The sequence below is a fragment of the Dipodomys spectabilis genome, unplaced genomic scaffold (genome assembly GCF_019054845.1).
Source record: "Dipodomys spectabilis isolate Male_0828 unplaced genomic scaffold, ASM1905484v1 ptg000185l, whole genome shotgun sequence".
In the NCBI taxonomy this organism is placed as follows: domain Eukaryota; kingdom Metazoa; phylum Chordata; class Mammalia; order Rodentia; family Heteromyidae; genus Dipodomys; species Dipodomys spectabilis.
The window spans coordinates 1,210,386-1,217,882 of record NW_024870862.1 but is presented as its reverse complement, the minus strand read 5'-3'; the positions used below and the strand labels follow the sequence as shown (position 1 = coordinate 1,217,882).

Below are 7,497 nucleotides of genomic sequence, written 5' to 3'. Positions count from 1 at the left end.
TCTTAGCTATCGTAAATAATGTTGCAATAACCATAGTTGTGCTGATAGTTTTAGTATGGTCTTGTTTATGATCATTTGGGTAAATCCTCAGAAGTGGGATTACTGTGTCATAGAGGAGTTTATGTGGAGTCTTTTGAGGAAACTCCATACTACTTTCCAAAGTAGTTGAACAAGTTTACACTCCCACCAAGAATGCAGTACGGTTCCCTTGTGGCCACATACCTTTCAGCATCTGTTGTAAAAAATATGGAACGCTCCACGAATTTTCATGTCATCCTTGCGCCTGGGGTGTGCTAATCTTCTCTGTATTGTTCCAATGTTAGTGTATGTGATGCTAAATTGAGCATAAAACGTTTTTTATATAAAGTATAATTTTTATTGATTTTATTAAACTAGACAATTCAACAAAAAGTAAGTTCAAAAGAATTGTTGTGAAATTTTAGAATCATGTATTTCTTACATAAGCACACATTTAAGAATAAAATCAAGATAGACATACCAAAAACAAAATAATTCTGGATATTTATTGTTCAAGAGATGTGTATGAGGAGGAATTCAATTATTCTATACAAGGCACCTGTCAAAATGAACATTGAAGAAAGTGTTAAGGTTTGTTAAAAGTTTTAATGTTTTAAATATGCTTACTATGGGGATTTTGCTTATATATGCCAAAAAAAAGGACTATTTGGCAAGTATAAAACTTTTCTATAAAGTATTTAAGATTTATGGTAGCAGACATTAAGCATTAAGTATGTGCATTTCAGAGCTTATGGAAACTTTATTAATGAGGAGTTGCAAAGTCTTTGTGTAAAGAAGCAGAGTGAAGAGTTAAGACTTTAACTACACAGTTTCTGTTAAAACTTTAGGGATTCCTTACTTTATTTGTTAGCAAGGAATAAATGATGATATAAGCCATAATGTACACATGTATGTTACTATTCACACACATACATATACACATGTATACATGCACACATGGAGAAAGACACATAATTACAGCCAACATAAGTTTCACCATTTGTTGAATATGCCTAAACGGAATACTTGGAACAATACGTGTTGAAGATGTATTTGTCTCTAAGAGTTCTTTTACCACTCCTCTTATCTCTTAAAACTGGTAGTTTTAGAGAGATTTGACTTACAAAATGCTGTACAAGTGATAGCAAGTCAATTGGGTATAAGTCATATGGTGTCTCCCTTCTTCTCATGGAATTCTTAGTCTTGTAGACACTCTCAACAACAAAAGTAGCAAGAGAATACCCTGGTAAAGAGTAAAGTTATAAGGCTTTAAATGGCATCTTTACTTGAGCTCTTTTTCCAACAGCCAGCATGAATTCCTAGGCAGATGAGTGAATCCTCAGAAAACTGGACTCTACATATACATTTAACTAACCTATGTGAAAATTCCTATGAGAGAAATGCTGACTGAGGTCTTGCTGATTTCCTGGCCAAGAAAATAAGAAAAAAAAAGAAAGTATTTTTAATGTTTTAAAGTTTGAGAGTAATTTGTAACCTGTCAATAAATGTGTAGAACACAATTATACCAACTGACAAAAAAATGATGGCATTTCATTTACGTGCTCTTGGACTTGGCCAGTGATTTTAGATGTGTCTACAAAAGTAGAATCAGCATAAATCAAGCCAGCATTTCTTCATTTAAGATATGAGGAAAGGATACTGGTTGACCCATTGTAACAATGAGATATACAAGACACTCTATCAGAGGATGGGTGAAGGCGGGAGGTTGGGAGGAGTGAAGGGAAGGGATGGTAGGGTTAAAACAAAGGAGGGAGTAACAATGCTCAATAAGAAATGTACTCATTACCTTACTTATGTAACTGTAACCCCTTTGTACAGTATTTATAATAAAAATATATATTAAAAAGATACAAGGAAAACTTGTGTCCATATATGAAGTGGTATTTGTCACTCAATATAAGTAAGGTATTGGTTTTAGGACCACAGGCTTATTACTTTGGATACTCAAAATCTCTACATGAACACAGTATATTATTTACATTAGAGCCTGCCCACAAGCTAGTGCAGTATAATTGCTATGAAAATTTTTACTACATTCTATATTTGTAATGAAACTAAAAGTATATGCACTATCAACAGATACAAATTTTTTCAGATAAATTTTGTATGCAGTTTGTGGATGGAATTTGGAGAGCAATTTTGATAAGCACAAATTTCATTAAAAAGACCAGTCTGCAAATTATTTATTTTTTGGGGGGAGGTCTGGTCGTGGGGCCTGAACTCTGGGCATGGGCGCTGTCCCTCAGCTCTTCAGCTCAAGGGAAGTGCTCTAACACTTGAGCCACAGTGCCACTTCCGGCTTTTTTCTTTTTGCTTATGTGATGCTGAGGAATCGAAACCAGGGCCTCATGCATGCAAGGCAAGCACTCTACCACTGAGCCACCTTGCCAGCCCCCAGCCTGCAAATTGTAACAAAGAGCTAATACAGCATCATTGAACAGTATGGAACTCCAAGGAGAAGTACTTGGATTGAGACAATATCAGAAAGTGTAACAACCCAAGGACTTTTTAGAAATGTGGCTGCTAGATTTCTCATGTAGAACTTTCATAACAGTTTGTGAAGCACAAATCAGAACCTCACTGAAGTGTAGATGGTTTTCCGTCAACTTTCTGTCATGATCAGTCATTATCAATCAACATATAGCTAATCTTGAATAATCCTCTAATAAAATGTTGATGCCGTGTTTATATGCAGAAAACCTCCCTCGGAAGGCTAACTTGTTCCAATTAGGACAGTCTCTATTCTATGATCCAGCCGAGAGAAAACTACGTAAGCATCCATTTACAACCTTCTGAATAATTCTGATTCTGCCCACATCACTTATCTATCCATACGTGTGCCCTAGTGAAACGATTTTAAAAATAATTTATCATTTAAATTTAAATTTAGGGTTCCGGGAAGATAGCAGAGGAGAAGCTGGAAGCTAAACAAGCTCTCATATAGAAAGCAGTATTAGTGCTCCAGTGAAGAGTCCTAAGCCAGAGAATCACACCAAGTGTGCCAACACAGTACAGAGAGTTAGGCCAGAGAGGGAAAATCCAGCCAAGGAGACAAATCTGAGCACTTGCCAGTAGCCGGAGCTGCTGTGGTGGGGGCGGGGGTGTCCGTAACAACCATACCTGCAACACAGAGAGTCTAGGACAAAGGCACCAGATGCAGCAGGAGAGAGGATTCTACTCAACACCAGCAAGAACTGACAAGGAGCAGGTATCTTCATCCTTCAGATCGCCGACCACAGATGACCCAGGAATCAGACTCCTGTTTGAGTAGAAGCCTGACTTCCTCATTCCTCCTCAGAGAGCAGAGAAGGGAAGGCCACCCCTCGCTGCCCACTACTGGAGATCTCCATCTTTGATACTGGCAAAGGCGTGGCTGAGAATCTACCTCCAAATCAGTCCTTGGATGAAAACAAAAAGTCATTTAGCAGGTCACAGGAAACTAACCTGACCTGCCAGGCTCAGCTCCACCCAGAAGAAAGTCACCCAGCCTGGGCCTGTGCCAGCCCCAGGAGTGGCTTTCATCACTGGGTAAACAGAGCCAGAGGCTGCCCCTCCCTACAGCAGCCTAGATAATCAATTGAAATTCAGTAACATTAAACATTGAGGATGGCTCCTGGACTGGGCTCTGTGACTGCCTCAGATGCTAGCCCCTCAGGGAAAAGCTACTGTTTGCTAAAAGACCTCAACTCTACCCAGAACCTAGCCCCATCACAGAATCTCCAACCTAGAAGAAACAGCCATCACCCTCTTTGATATTCAAAGCAGATCTCCCTCCCATTGAAGTAGCCTGGGAGGCGGATGACAAAATCCTAGGTAAAGCAAAGCATTTTTCTGCCTGCTCAAACAAACTGACTTAAGAAAACAACCAAGCTACAGGAAAATCAAACACCACAATCAGACCAGAGACTCCAACAAGAGACTGGTAATGGACACAAGGGAGATACAGGATCTTCCCATCTCACCCCCAAAAAGGAAAGAACTCTTTTTTTGGTACATTTTATTTAAAAATTTTTTAACATTTTTAATTTTTAACTTTAAAAAATTGTTTTCTATTAACTTTTTTTTCTTCTTCTTATAATTTTTATTTTAGGGGTATGTGTGTGTGTGTGTGCTTTTTTTCATATTTGTTTAGCTCTACTGACCTTTTGATCGTTTTTTCCTTTCTTTCTCATTCTTTTCACTTTTTCTTATCTTTCGTTCTTCTTTGCATGATTTAATCGCTTTTCTGCTCATTCTCAGATATACCTGTACTCAATTATTAGACCTTATCCCCCATTGTATACACACTTAATCCAGAAAATTATTACTGAATTTAAAACCTTTTAGACTTAAATTCCTTAATAGCCGTATTACCTCTATATACATATATAAAATTTTACACATTTTTATTTTTTAATTTTTCACGTCTCCTTTCTATTCCTCCCCTTCTCTTATCCTATTCCCGTCCTTCGCTGAACATTACGTTTTTAATTTGCATAATTTTTAAGTGTTTCACTTTTTAATTTTTAATTTTTTTTACTATTTTTCCTTGTCTTTTTTTCTCTTTCTTTTTTCCCTCGTCTCTACTATCAATCTATCCAACCTATTTTCTGCTTTGAGATTAGGACTAAGTTAGCTCTCCCTCTACCTTTCCACATCCACCTATTCCTATTTATACCCATATCTCTCACTAAACCTAATAACTTCTTGTTTGCCAAATTCTTCTTTGTGGTTCGTAGCCTATTAATACATAGTTGTTTGATGTTGAAAAGTATATCTGTTGAACTAGATTATATCTGCAGGCTTTGGACTGTGCAACTAAAGACTTTGTTGATGCTTGCCTTAAGATAGTTTTCTAGGACCAAACTGTTGTTACTCTCATCCCAAATGGGCAGTATAAGCTGGAAAATCACAAGAAAACTGGCAAGTCCGGGTATCTCAACTCCACTCATGATAATCAGTGGACAGAACAGATAATGAATAATCCAGAAGAGAGCTCCCAAAAAGCTCTACAAACACTAATGGTAATTATGGTAAATGAAAAGATTGAAAACCTGCAATGGACTCTGTGTGATCATGATAGGGAGAGATAGGAGGCAAACCAAAGATCAAAACAGGAAGCTCATGGGCGTGAGGAAGCTACTCAAAGATACATAAAGGAATTGCCTGAGCAGTTTGACTACACTCAAAAAGAAATAAAGGAATTGTGTGAGCAGGCTGAGATCAAACAAAGAGAACTACAAGAATTGCATGGACGTGAGGAAGCTAATCAAAGAGTAATACAGAAAATGAGAGAGCGGGATGAGAATAGACAGAGATCACTAGAGGCATTCATGCAATCCATAAACAGAGAGCTGAAAGAAGTCAGGGAGTCCACAAAGAGAATGATGAATGGATCCCAACAGAAGAAATGGGAGTCCAAGGAAACCATAACTAATCAACTAAGTGATTTGAGAATAAACACTGAACACTAAATTAAGGAAGTAAAGAATTTCATACAACATCTAAAACAAAGATCCAACAAAGAATTTGAAGCCATAAAAGCCCAACAACTATAAGGAAATAAAAAAAAGTAGAAAGTGTGGATAGTGGGATAGACCATGCAGAAGACTGAATCCTGAGGATAGAAGACAGCCTAGATATTATAGAGAAAGAACATACAACCATTCAAGACAAATCCAAGAAATATGATAGATCTATTCAACATTCAACCCTTGGAAGACACCATTACAAGGCCTAATCTGAGGAAAATGTGTGTAGAGGAGCACCTAGAGCCAGAAGTCAATGGTCTAGGAAATTTGTTTAACAAGATCCTAGGAGAGAACATCCCAAACATGCAAAAAGATAGGCCTATTCAGATACAAGAAGCTTTTAGAACTCCCAATAGACCAGACCAGAACAGGATATCCCATTGTCACATTAATTCAGGATCAATTCAGACCCAGGAAAAGATCCTTAAAGTTGTCATGGAGAAAAGATCAATCACCTGTAAAGGGAAACCAATTAGAATCACCTCAGATTTCTCAGCAGAGACGATCAAAGCAAGAAGAGCCTAGAATGATGTAAGCCATGCCGTAAAGACAAACACGAGTCAACCAAGAATAATTTACCCAGCTATACTCTCCTTAATAATCGGAGGTCAAATAAAACACTTCCATGGCAAAGAAAAATTGAAACTATATATCTCTACCAAACCAGCCCTACAAAAGAATCTTAAAGATGTCCTACACAGAGAAAACCAACAAGACCACAATAAAGGCCAAGAAACAGCACCCAAACTGAGAATCCAAGAACCATAAGAAGAATACAGTTGCGGCAGCCCCTAACAAGTTGGATAAAATGGCAGGAACTCCCAAATACCTCTGAGTTCTATCTCTCAACATTAACGGACTTAATTCTCCAATTAAGCAACAATGTGTGTCTACTTGGATTAAAAAGCAAGATCCTTCTATCTACTGCCTTCAGGATTCACTTCTTGGCCACAAATACAAACATTTTCAATTATAAAGGCTAGAACAAAATCTACCAAGCAAATGGTCCCCATAAACAAGAAGGAGTTGCAATCCTAATATCAGATAAAATAGACTTTTAATTAAAATTAGTGAAAAGTTCGGTACATACTAATTAAGGGATTACCCCTTCAGGAGGATATTACAATTCTAAATATCTATTTGCCAAACAATGGAGCACCCAAATTTATCCAAGAAACACTATTTTCCCTCAAATCCCACATAGATCAAAAGACATTAATTGTTGGGGACTTTAACACAGAACTTTCCCCACTAGATAGCTAAATTTTGCAAAAACTCAATAGAGAAACCACAGATATAAAAAACTGCATAAACCAAGTAGATTTAACAAACATATCCTGAATATTTCACCCAGCAGCATTAGACAATACGTTTTTCTCCACAGCACATGGAACATTTTCCAAAATAGACCACATTTTAGGCCACAAAGCAAACTTGTCCAAATTCAGAAACATTGAAGTTATACCTTGCATTCTCTCAGACCGCAAGGGAATAAAATTAGAGCTCAACACCAAAAGCCACCAAAAAAAGTCATGTAGTACATGGATCCTGAACAACACACTACTGAATCACGAGTGGGTCATGGAAGAGATTAGAAAGGAAATTCAAATGTTCATGATATTCAACAAAAATGAACACACCAATTTGCTGTGTCCGCTGGGACACAGCAAACACAGTATTCAAAGGCAAGTTTATACCTCTGCATTCCTACATCAACAAATTGGAGAGATGTGAAACCAATTTAATGAGACATCCGAGCCTCCTTGAAAAAGAGCAGCAAGATAAATACAATCCAGTAGATGCAAATAAATAATTAAAATTAAATCATAATTAAATGAATTGGAATGTAAAAAAAAATAGAAAGAATCAAGAAACCAAAGAGTTGAGTCTTCAAAACATTTAACAAAATTGACAGACGTTTAGCAAACTTAACAGAAAAAGAAGAGAA

General features: G+C 37.1%; 1 non-coding gene across 1 annotated transcript; it reads right to left on the bottom strand.

Moving 5' to 3' along the window:
* Positions 1-240: 240 nt before the first annotated feature.
* Positions 241-347, bottom strand: LOC122121163. Its single transcript, XR_006149901.1, has one exon. It is a non-coding gene; the product is annotated as a U6 spliceosomal RNA (small nuclear RNA).
* Between the last annotated feature and the right edge of the window lie 7,150 nt (positions 348-7,497).